This window comes from Grus americana, chromosome 4 (assembly GCF_028858705.1).
Source record: "Grus americana isolate bGruAme1 chromosome 4, bGruAme1.mat, whole genome shotgun sequence".
Classification (NCBI taxonomy): Eukaryota; Metazoa; Chordata; class Aves; order Gruiformes; family Gruidae; genus Grus; species Grus americana.
The window spans coordinates 75,772,905-75,785,471 of record NC_072855.1 but is presented as its reverse complement, the minus strand read 5'-3'; the positions used below and the strand labels follow the sequence as shown (position 1 = coordinate 75,785,471).

The 12,567-nt window shown below is 40.1% G+C and overlaps 1 long non-coding RNA gene across 4 annotated transcripts in view; it reads left to right on the top strand.

The window, feature by feature from the left end:
- LOC129206102 (uncharacterized) overlaps positions 1-12,567 on the top strand; it is a 219,332-nt gene that overhangs the window by 161,860 nt on the left and 44,905 nt on the right. For 3 of the 4 annotated variants that reach the window (XR_008576986.1, XR_008576985.1, XR_008576984.1), the window contains exon 4: positions 11,511-11,627. This is a non-coding gene — a long non-coding RNA (uncharacterized LOC129206102). Of the gene's footprint in view, positions 1-5,622; positions 5,732-11,510; positions 11,628-12,567 lie in introns of those variants that run through there. The other variant, XR_008576987.1, reaches the window with a different exon arrangement.

The window sequence follows — 12,567 nt, the reverse complement described above, 5'->3', positions numbered from 1 at the left end:
ACAAGTCATTGCAATTTCTTTTTGAGACCCAGGCAGGAAGAGAGTATGTACTTGTACTTTGGCTGCTTCTCCTCTTTCTGTTCATAGCCATGACGAGTACTTTTAAATTTTATTTATTTATTTATTTTTTTTAATTTTACCTTTGCTGACTTCCTAAAAGGATAGCAAATAGTTTAATCGAATTAGGCTAGTAGTTTCTGATATGTACAAGCCCAGGTAACTCCCTAAATTATGTGGGAAAAGTGCTTTTTTTTGTTACTGAGAAGGTAAATATTTTGTAACAGTAGAAGGCATAGAAGACAAAGTGTAGTCGAAGTCTGTGGTGTTCTTCAGATTGTGTTCCTTCTAGAAGGAGTCTTTTGCTGGTTAGAAAAACTGCTTCATGCTTGTTTAACATCAGTTTTCTCTTTGACACCTTATCCAAGTTGCTGTGACAACTGTGGCCTTAGAGTTGTCCGCTTTATGGATGGGCAAATAATGTGATCGTTAAAGATGCATGCTGAGGTCAGAGGTCGGCTGATGTTTGTTTAATTGAGTCCCATGGCAGAAGCTGGAAAATCCTCAGCAGGAAAGGTTGTCGTCCAGAGCACATGAGAATACTGAAATCGGCCAAATAATTTGTATCTGACCTTCCTGCATCCGGCGGAGCTTTAGGGTTTGGTGCGCAGTGACTTGAAACCACTTTTGCAATTTCCTGATCCTAAACATGCTAAAGCTATTCCTGTGCAATACTGTAACACAAACTCAAGGTCCTGACATGTAAGACAGCTACTAGTGGTTTTGGTATTTTTGAATTGTAATAGGCCAGATTCTACAGCGTCTTAGCATTTTACTTCGCATTCAGTTAATGGAAGAAAAGAAAAAGAAGGTAAAACATGAAAGAGGATAAAGCGCTCCTGGTTTAAGCGAAAACAATTCTGTACCTGAACGAGATGGCTGGCACGATTCATTGATGAACATGAACCCAGAACGGTGTGCAATTGCTGCTGATTTTGCAATGCAAGCTGAAAAGGAAGCAGATATTCCTGGTTAAAAAGACAGGAATTTCCCGGTGTGCACGTAGTGCCAGTGGGTGCCAGGAACAGCAGAAGATCTTTAATGCACAGAAGGGGGTTAATGACTTAATGAACCTGCTGCACTCAATCAGTGAAAAACCGGCAAGTAGAGGTTTCAGAAAAACATGCTGACTTCTGGCAAGAATGGCTTATTTACTGGACTTCACTTATTTTATGGGCTATGATACATCATTACTTTCAGATTATATATGAGGATAATTATCAGAATTTCAGTGAAGTAGCTGTCTGTTTTCTGGGAAAAGTTCATGTATATAGAAAAAAATGCTCATTTATTTACATGACTTCCCTCAAGAATACACAGAACCCTAAAGATGTTTTACCCAAATGTTCTCCCTCTAAAAATTTAGTTTCACTAACATATAAATATACTGTGGGCTATACCATCCAGGAGAAGATTAATAACGACAATTGTGAGGAAAAAATATATTTTTTTTTGCACTGAGACTGTAGGGTGACAGTCAGTTTATTGGCTGTAACAGAGACTTGGCATGCTTGGATTACATCGCTTTATCACTACTCACTGTGTTAAAGAAGTGCAAAATAGTATTTTTGTTTTTCATGCATCATGTACGTTAAGAACTTTGCACTGAAAGAGAAGCGAGTGTGCTGGAGACTCTCATAAAAACCTGGGGGTGGTAATGGCAATGGTGGGCGTGTAAAGGCAAAATTAGGTGGCTTAGAGTATGCGCATAGAAGTGAAAATGCTGGCTTAGGTACTTAGGCTATGATGTTATCCTGCAGCATAAACAATATATTTACAAGGCAGTAATATGTAATGTTTGATGTCCATAGCTGACTAGTATGGGAACCTGTGTGCATTCTTATAGCTATCTATATGGTGAAGATTGAATATAAAACTCTTTGCGAAGTAAGGGAAAAGTATTTTAATATATCATAAAGATCAGACTCCACTTATCTCCAACAACTTCTTAGCATAAGTGAAGCTGCATATACAAATGGGTTTGAATTTTGCACTTATGGTCACATCCTCCCCTTGCGTAAGGCGGAATAGATTCCTTATGTCCAGTCAAGCTGGGACAATTTATAGCATCTGGCAGCTCAACTATATGCATTTTAAGTATATAGATTCAGAGGGGAATATTATTTTAAAAATATGCAAAACATTGTTTTCAGAGAAAAGGAAACAAAAGTTATGTATTACAAAAAACTTGGACGTGCCTCAGTTCCAGTTTTAGCGTGAGCCTTAGAAACCTGGCCTGTGTTCCTTAAGCGGTTTGCAACCACAGGCCAGCTTTCAAGGGGAACACCCTGCTCCCCCTGGGGAAGGATTTATGATTATATTCAGGATGTATGAAACGCGATGATTTTGGCTGGATTTCAGGAAACAAAAGAGGGGGGCAGCGTCTACATTCATTTGCACCCCTTTCAGTCTGCTTGTTGTCAATGAAGTTTTAATGACAACGAACAAAGGCAGAATGTGGGCTACAGAATGGGAACCGTGTGCTTTGTAAGAATGGCCAAAAAAAAAAAAAAAAAAATTGCTGACCCTTCTGTGAGCGGCAGCTGCTGGTGCTGGCAGAGCTCTGAAAAACAAGGCTGCTGCAGAGAACAACAGCAGCAGATTCCAAGAGCTCCCATTAGGGACCTTTCTTCTAGATCCTGAATTCTTGTTCTCTCTGACCTACTGAAATGATCTGTTACAATGCAGTTGTGAACCCAGTCTTTGGAAATGGATGAAATCAGTTGTGTTTCCAAAATTCATGTATGTGCAGACAAGTACCTGTATTCCTGGAAGATGCAGGAACCTTTCATCCCCTGCGCTGCATGAATGGATGTCTATGCATTTTGAGGGAAACTGTTTGAAACTGAATTTTTAAAACCTAAGAAAAGTGCGTGGTATCCAGTCAAGTCGAAGGAAATGTTTCCCGCTGTTCCTCCTCACTGATAGTTTAATGTTATCTAACACACGGTAATTTTAATTTAATGAAAGCGGCGTGTGGGGGGAGAGCCGCTATCTAAAATAAGCAGTTTCTGAGCCAGATCCCTGGCTTGCATCCATTGCCCCTGCACCACTGGTGCACGAGGGAATGCCTCGGTACCGCCGAGGAGTGGGAGCCCGGCCCCCGCGGCACCCTCTCGCTCTGCCTTTCACGGGGGGAGTGCGGCTGAGGCGAGGCAGGAGGGATGTTTAAACCGCTTGTGAACTCTGGCAAGCCCCAACTGCTGAAACAGCCCTTGGGAGGCTGTTGCGGCTGAATGCAATCTTGAAGAGTCTGAAGCAGCTCCGTGCTGCCGAGTGGGGTCCCAGCAGGCCCCCACGTGCGATGGAAGCCCTGAGACTCTTGCAGATTCTTCTCGCTGCGCTCGGATCTTGCTGCACTCGGTGGTGGCTGAGTATCTGCACCCAAATATGCTATCGGTAGCTTCAAAAAAGAGAGACAGGCTTTGCCGGATGGGAGTAAAGACCCCTGCCTATCATCTAAACATATCTGCGTTTTGTAAGCAAAGCAAATAACTTAATAATACACTGGAAGTAAGAGGTATTGCCTGGGAGGCTGAAAGCGAGACCTGAACTAGTGAGCTGTGTTCCACCTGGGATCTGCGAGAGCCTTGAGGTCATTGACAAAGGTGTCTTGACTTGAAACTGTAAACTTTCTTTGGGATATGCTCTGCACTTGAATAATCAAGTATGGGATGATTTATTGACATTTAATGCAGATAGAAGAATCAGTTTAAAGGGAGACAAATACGCTATTGAAATAGGTTTCTTTTTGATGGAAATTAAAATGCTTGGCTCGTTTCGCATCATGATATAGCTTGCAACCTTCCTCACGTCCTTAGAGACAGAGGGTTCATACCCGCTACAGATGCATTATGTTAGCTATCATTAAATTTTTCACATAGTATCCAACACATGCACATTGTGGACCTCATTACTGCTCAACAAAAAGCTTGCGCAGCTTCAAATTAATTAAAAGCCAGCAGCAATGCAGCAGCACGCCCATATGAAACCAGAAAATCAGCGCTAGAAACGTTAGCCGCCACAAATTGAAAGTCTGACAGTCTCACCATACTAAGCTGCTCATGTCTGTCTTCCTTCTCGTGTACTAATATTCCTAAATACATGGTAAAATATTAAAATGTAATTACACAGCAGATACTTGATTGGAAAACTTTCCCTCACCTGTAATATACGTCTAGCTGCTCTGTTAATATTGCCATTCAGGTGCAATTTAAATTCAACAGAGAAAGTTATTCCAGAACCTGCACGAGAAGGTCACAAACTCCCTTGCAAAGCACCGATCCTTCCTTTTGTTCACTCTTATGTATCTGATTACAAATTACTAAATCCTACTGCTATTTGAGAACTTCTAGATTCTAATCAGTACTTTGATGAATGTACAGCACAATAATGCAGATGAGTGATGTCACCCTTTATGCGTACAGCAGCGTGCATGGACGAAAATGCAGAGAAACCGTTCAAAAGCACTGGGACCTTTATGATTTAGGAGCTTCCTTTGTAATCAATCCTGAAGGTAAAATGTTGCCTAACAACGACACATTGTTAAAATGTCTAATTAAACATTTTAAAAACATCACATAAATACAAAATATTCTGCTTAAAATGTGAATAGTTACTTTTATGTTGATAAAATAGAATGAAAATCTGGAATAAGGAAACGTTACAGAAATTGCCTTGTGTAAATAAGGGAACATGGGTAAGTTTCAGCAATGTCAGCAAATTAAAGATCTTTTCTTTAGCATTTAGGAATTAGGTTAACTTCCTAACACTTTGTGCTACAGTAAAGGAGACTTCTTATTAAATTAAGTAGAGATAAACATCATAGCCTTTTTTTCATGTAGTGAAATGTAATGAAAGGAAAACAATGTAGCCAGTTGTTAATAAATAAGCAAAAAATTCTTAAAAGGTAGGGTGTTCTCATAAAATATGATGAAACCAAGTCATTGACGTAAAAGTCGTAATGTAAGTATAAACATCATGCTGTATCTTTTTTTTTTTACTGCAGATGACATGGTCCTGACATGCTCTTTTATTCTGTTTAACACATTTCTATTCGGTATTTTCACTGGGTATGAAAACTCCATAGGACTATTCTTTAAACTAAAAACCGCGCTGAAGGGATGCGAGGACGGTGCTATGGATTTACGAAGAGGAAGGAGTGCAGAGATCTGCCTCTGATACCTATTGAACAGCAGCTGACGTCCCAGGAGGGTAATGCCTGTCCATTCTTATCTAGTCTTCATATCTCTTTGCCTGTGTGGTTTTGCATTATAATGTCAATATTCTTTTAATGTGGATTATGAAGGGGTGACCTTGCCTTATTTTAAAACACACACCATTAAACTAGGATAACTGGGGAATTTCCTGCCACCTTGCGCTGTGTATGGGTAGTCATGTGTGGTGGTGTTCTGAGGCTACCCAGGAAAATGGTAACGAGGAAAGGAAATGTAACCAAAGCCTATGTTCCTAAATGCTGCGGGCTGCAAAGAAAAGGGTTCTCTATAGAGGTGCTGCAAACTGAAAGCAACTGCGTTTTTGTAACCTTCCTCCTTGTCTCTGCCAGGGGCTGCCGAGACTCCCAGCCCTTTAGGCCGGTGCCTCTGAAGAACAGGAAAAAGGCTCTTCCTGTACAAGTTGTTTGAGTATCTTAGATCTACCTCCTCCCTCTTAGGTAATCAATGCTGCTTATCGGTTGTACATGTGATTAAGCAATCTGCTGGGCTTCTATCAAACTGGCATTTGAAATAGCGTAAAAATACTAAACCACTTGTAAGTTCGTCACCAGAACTGAACAGGTATTCTATGGTACTAGCTGTGATCATAGCTGTGCATTCGGTGTAGTTTGTTTTCATGCAAGAAATAGAAACCGGCTTCTGTGCTGTTGTAAATTTAAGCTATATCCCTTTATTTTTCTATATCATTCTTTCTGACTGTGTGTGTGTATATATATAAAATTACACAACTCCAATTGTCTATGCTGTTTTATCTGGGAAGCCCATTATACAAACCTGATGCTTTTCCCAGCTGCAAATATGTTCTCCTTGCCGTGTGTCGCTTTTGATTATCGGGGGGTGCTGTCTTTTCAACACTTAAGCATGTCATGTCACCGCATGATTAACATTTAAAGCAGTAGTACACTGCTTTTAGCAGTGAAAGCCAGTATTACTTACGTACTTGGTTCCCTTGTTGATTGGAATGTGGGAAGTCGCTATCCTCGAACAGGACAAATTTCTTTCAAGTGAGCTTGAAATAAACACGGGTCGTAACAACAATATCAGTTCATTTCATTCCCCCTCCTTCCTCTTCTTCCGTCATGTCTAATACATCTGATGCACTTCAAAAGATCCTGGGCATAAGATAAGCTGTAAGAAGTCTCCAGTTATTTCTAAAGAAATCAGGGAGTCTGAAACATTGGGTGGGGTCACCTTGAATCTGTATGACAAATGCAGGCATGCTGGCCCGGATGGTCTGTCTTTATACTTTCTGTGCTGTAAAGAGAGGGCATTACTGTTGCTTGGAAGGAAGGGTTTTTTATGATCAAGAGCAGAAGAAAAGGATTTAGTATTGTTAATATACTGCTTGAGTGCTTAGCCATTTATATTTACAGTAATTGCCTCTGGAAAAAAAAGTCCTTTTCCTGCCAACATGTAGGAAAAATAAAGGCTGATTGAATTAAGTCTGGGAACCAGTTTGATTAGAAATTGAAACAAATCTCCTAGGACTCTAGGAACCTGGTTCATTTGTGGCATTCCTTCCATACTCTAATGGGCTCTAATGCTCGATACCGAATGATAAGAAATGCTAGTTTCTGAAAACAGCTGTTGTGGGTTTGGTAGTTTGGAACCACATTTCGAGAGCTGAATGTAAACCATGAATATATGGAAATGCAGGCAAGTCAGATTGTTCCTCCAGATAGGATTTGAACCAATGGTCATTATTTAAAAGAAAAAAAAAAAGCCCTAGAATTATACTTTTCACTTTTGGAAAGAAAAGCAAGACCACCATTATTCCAGCAAGTGATAACGTATAAAACGTCTGTAGTGCGTAATGGCATATGTACACTGTGTGACTTGTAGTAGGCACTTGGAGGTACTACATACCAGCTTTTTGGTATTTTCTGTTTACCAAACTGCAGCCCAGTGCCATTTTGCTGGGATGGTGCCAGTACTGGTTCAGAATCTGATTAAAAGGAAAACATTTCTGTCCTACACTCTTGTTAACATAACTCAAGCCTTCAAATACCTGAAAAATCATGACCCCACTTTCTAACTTTTCCATCGCTCGTTAAAACTTGTAAGGGATGTTTGGCTATTAGTGCCTTGCAAGGCTTGGAGCCCTTCGCCTCTAGCGTCGTTCCCAGTGCAAGCTGGAAAATGGGCCACAACTTGTGAGCCGAGAGCAACAAAATCCTTTGGTCACTAGACATAGCAGCCTCCTTCACTTCCCCCCTTTCTCGCTCCTGTTACTTCCACTCATCGCAGTTAGGTCAAAACTCCTTGGGTGGTCCCTGACGTAACCCGCAGCTCGAAGAGTTGTGTGTGTGCCGCAATCCCAGAACGGACGCTGCGAGGATGGGGGTAAATGTTTCGCAACCCGCTGCACTATCCTCTGTTCTCTTTCCTGGGCCTCGTGATACCCTACGCAGAGGCAGAAAATCTGCTCGGGGGACAATAGGGCTAAATAGCTACCGAAGATTATGGATTTCTGGTGGTTTTGCCCATTTCGCGAGTCATGGACAAAACCAAAGAAGTCACACGTGAAATCTCTGCGTTAAACGGTAGTGAAAGTATACAAACACTGAAACGAAGACTATGTCTGGTGCGTTTATGAAACACAGGCTAGTAAAGGAGTTTCTCCTCTGACAGTTTTGGAAATGAACTCTGTGGTTTTGCATACTTTTAAATAGAAAAATGAAAGTTTCCATATATTGGTGATTGTAGAGATAGTCTTTTTTAAAAAGAAGTTGTGTAATAAGTACATGTCACAGGTAGATCTGTTTTCCAGGTAGCTCTCTGAAAATGACAAATTAACAATGATTATAGTTTTACATAATGTATAATTATCTATTATTTACAGAATGAAGAGTGAATAGTGAAAGTTGAGGTCACGCCATAACATGCAGTACATGAAGTGCTAGAGAAGAATACGTTTTTATGTGGCCACTTCTTTCATCATTCGGAAATTGTGGGAAAATATTTCTAAAATACAGCCTTGCTGGCACTGTATTTCAAACTGAATTTCATGAAGCAGCACAACAACTAATTAACATTCACTTAATTTTTAAAATCTTAAAATGCCTGGGTTTTTTGGTATCAGCTAATCATAGTAGAGTCTTGTTAAATGCAATTTTTATTGAATTGTTTTTATGACTTTTGACATGTTATAGAATATATGTCAGAACAGGACAATGTAAATTAAGCATTTTGGAAAACAAGTTTTCACCAGCTTCAGCATGTGATAGAATGACAATTGATAATTTTGCAACAATTGCAAAACGTAGTTATTCAGAGAAAAATGTGTAAAGAATTGCATGCATAAGGCTTGCAGTGGCACTTTGCATACAAACCTTTTGTTCAAATAGAAATAGAAAACTCCATGTGGTGTAAACTGGAAATGTAATGCATTGAAACTGTATGTCTCGTTCTGAAAAAAACTTTTTATAACCTGGCTTCTTTAGAGCAAGTTCATCCTATTATAGTGGGATAATATATTGAAGAGAGATCTATCTTCTGCCTTAGCAAGACAAACTTTTACAGAAAAGAGGTAATCTGAAGCATTTGAATGATAAATGTTTACAAATCATTGAACTTGAAAATATAAAATTTATTAGTTTTATTTTAGAAGTAAATGCAATGAAAAGTTGATGATTTAGCAGGTTAAGATGAGGGTTATATGACATTTACCAAACTTTTTTGTGACCTAAATCTGTGGACCAGGAAGACGGTGATGCATAGCTGATGTTTCAGTACATTCTTGTACATTTTCTGTGGTTTCTGTTTGATTCGGTTGTGTGTTTGATCAGATCTGCTGGATGGCTCCATGCTCCCTTGGACACTGTGCCTAGTGCATTCTTGCATGCACTTGATGATATTATGTTGTTGGTTAAAACCTGTAGAATACCCCATGGACCTAAAAGAGCCCAAATAATTTTTAAATAGTTTTGTGGGCAAAATTTCAGTCTCAGGCTTAGGGAAAAAAAAAATATCACTAGAAAATGAGGAGGGAGGAAGGAAGGAAGCTGGGAAAGGGAAGGACAAGGATGGAAAGGTGGGCAAGAGAAACTGAGAGAAAGCATCAGGTGTAGAGGTATGCAAGAATAAGGTGAGTATAAATGGAGCAAAAAATGCAGTAAGACATACTGTTTTTCTTTGCATTAAATGCCCTGTAAGCAGAGCAGTCAACAGGCAGACAGTTATACCACCAGGCACTTTAAATTACATTAGAGTGCCTTGCTCTCCATGGTTTATGGTATCATTTGAGTCCCCTGAAAGGATAAATGATATAATTTGTGATGTGACTCATACAGGAAAGAAGATAATCAGTGGTGTGCCATAATACAAGTGAGAAAAAGACAAAATAACAGTCAAGGAGCGGTTGCAGTAGACATTGCGTTCCTTTTATCTTCTGATGCTGTTTATCATATTAGTATTATCATTATTATTTGCTAACATTATTGTATCACCTAGTGACAAAAATCCAAGGCTTGGAGCCAGGATCCTAGACAAAACAGCCTAATGGTTATGGCAGCTTCTTCCTTCGTTGGTTATTAAATTGTTTCTGTGAATGAAAGTAACAACAAGGAGAAATGCACGCCATGCTGTGAGCAATTTCCTGCCACACCACGAGTGATGCACGTAACTGCCTTCTGCAGCTGGAGCCATGCTCTTGGTTGGAGGGAGCCTGAATGCAGACCTTAAGAGCGTGGCTGGAGTGAACTGAATTGCGCCGTTAACACCGAGAATACAGGTGCCTAATGTAGTTCTTCAGACTGCACAGCTTCCGGCATGCCGAAAACTGAAAATATAAGAAAATAGGACTGACAGGGCTGATTGGCGTTCAGACCGAGGTTTCAGTATCGATTTGCTGTGGGGATGTCAGTTTTATGGCAAAGTAAAAAAATTTCCTGGCTTACCATCTGTATCTGCATTTTACTGCCTTTAGTCTTGCTGTGTTTTTATTTATTAAATTACGCTAAAGGGCACCAGAGGAAACCCCAGATGAAAATGAAATGCCTTGGTTTTTCCAATGAATTAATAATAATTTTAAAAAAGGCTATCATCTGCAGTTTTATGCAGAGCCTTGAGCTATGCTATGTGTCATATTTTTCTAAACCCTTTTTGTTAATACTTCTGTAGGCAGACTTGAGAACTCCAAGAATTAGCTAATGTTACACCAGTAAAAGTGTTTCTTGAAAACGACAGATATAAGGAACATTTCTACTGGGGATTACATTTGGTCATATTTTTTCCATTAGATCATGCTTCTGTGGAGTTCCTAGACTCTTATTGGAAGATCCTGCTGCTCTTGGACTGTGATGCAGAATGTCCCTTACGTTCATTAGTAGCTTATATTGGAAGCAGAGGGCTTCTGAGCTTTTCAGCTGTAATTCAACATTAGTCTCAGGCAGGAAAGTGAAAATTTATTTACTGAAAGTAAAATATTTGTTTTGGCCAGAATGCAATTTTTGGCACTAGTACTGACGCCTTTTAGGTCAAATTTTGGTAGTAGGCTAGTAAGCCTGTGATTACAAACACAGGCGAATTTAATAAAAGTTCAGTCCGATCTCATTCCTCTTGGTGTAAATCCAGAGTATTTTGCTGAAATCTATTGCTGTCTGACTAAACTTTCTGCTTCTAGGGTCTGCCAGTGTACACAGTATTTGGTGTTATCAGCCCAGAGTACATATATATTTAGATTTTCTTATTATCAGACAAAGTACGAAAAATAGCCAACCCACTTCATAATTAACCACGAGTCAAATGACAACCTAGCAATTCTAAGCAGGTGATATAAACTCATGTTACTGATGTGACAATTACCTGGTTTAGTAATAAAGGTTAACTGTAACAGCAACAATAATAACGCAAAAATGGCCTCCTGAGGAAAGTGAGCATTACTATCCCTTTTATACAGACAAACTGAATCCAAGAGGTTAAACAGCCTGTCTAGCACTTCCACATAAGATGGAAACGAAACGCGTGTAGACAAACGATGAATTATGCCACGTGCATAGTGTTACTTGTGGCTTTTAGATCAAACTTTGCTGTACTTATACTTGAAAGCTTGTGGAGGTAATCAAACCAAGGCTGAGTACTTCCTTTCCCTACAAGATGAAACTCCTCTATGTGCTACATAGGAGAGTAGTTTGGTAAAGAACCCTTGCTTTATTGCACTCAAAAAAATATTTTCTGCTTGTATGTAATGTGATGCCTTTTCCCTTTGTTTTCTAGTTGGTCACCGTCTTCATGCTTCCTTTTGCAAGAGGACAGCTGTTAAGAAGAGCCATACAGTTCCTGGAAAAGTTGTCTTCGTACCTGGCCTTCGACAGCTCAGAGAAGACGGTAATCGTAAGTTTGGAGTCCCTAAGAGTTAGTCTCCGTGTTTTCCAGGAGACTGTGTAGGCAGTAAATGCTGGTATTTCACACAGCGGTCACCTGCTAGAGAGGTGTGACTACCTGAGGATGCTGGGCCGTGCAGAGCTCTCGTCACTCTGCAGAATTGCCACTCACATCTGGAGATGAGATGAAATTTTACTCGCTGCAGAGTTTCACCTCTCTTTTCAGTGTCCCAGCCCTTGGACCAGAATTTCCGATTTTGATTCCCTAAACTGAGACATTGGAAACAGGAGCTCGGCACTTAATAGAGTAAACTTGCTGCAGAGGCTCTGAGCGCGCTGCACTGATAATGTCAAGCACTCTAATGCAGATACTTCAAGCTCAGCGGTAGGCATCTAGATTCAGCAGCTAAGCCTAAGAGTTCTGGTTTACACTTTTAGATCTGGCCTGTGCTTTTAGATGTCAGAAATTATTTAGGCAGCTCTTAGACCTGCAACAAATTGCAGTGGAAAGATCAACAGAGCATGGAGAAGCTCTGTTTACAAGGTACCGGGGACCACTTGCATAACAAACCTGTCAATGATTTATAAAGTGTACAGACACAGTACCACGGAAAGTCTCACTCAAAACAATTGGTTACTCATTACCACATTGCTTCAGTGATCTTCTCATCTTACTGGATGTGCTGGACAGCAGGAAGGCCTGCCCATCTCTGTAGCATCTGATGATCCTTGGACAGCTTTGTTGTCCTCTCTGTAAATTAATGTCAGCTTTCCTACAGACATATAGGACTGCCTACTGAAGTACAATGCCTGTTTTATTTGAATGTTCTCTGGGAAACAGTTTCATATCAAACAATTTCTGCACTGTAGTATTTGTACCTCGAAGAGTTAGGTCAAGGGTTTTGGATCAAAGCCTAGCTCAGACTGCATACATCATGGGGCCCAGGGAG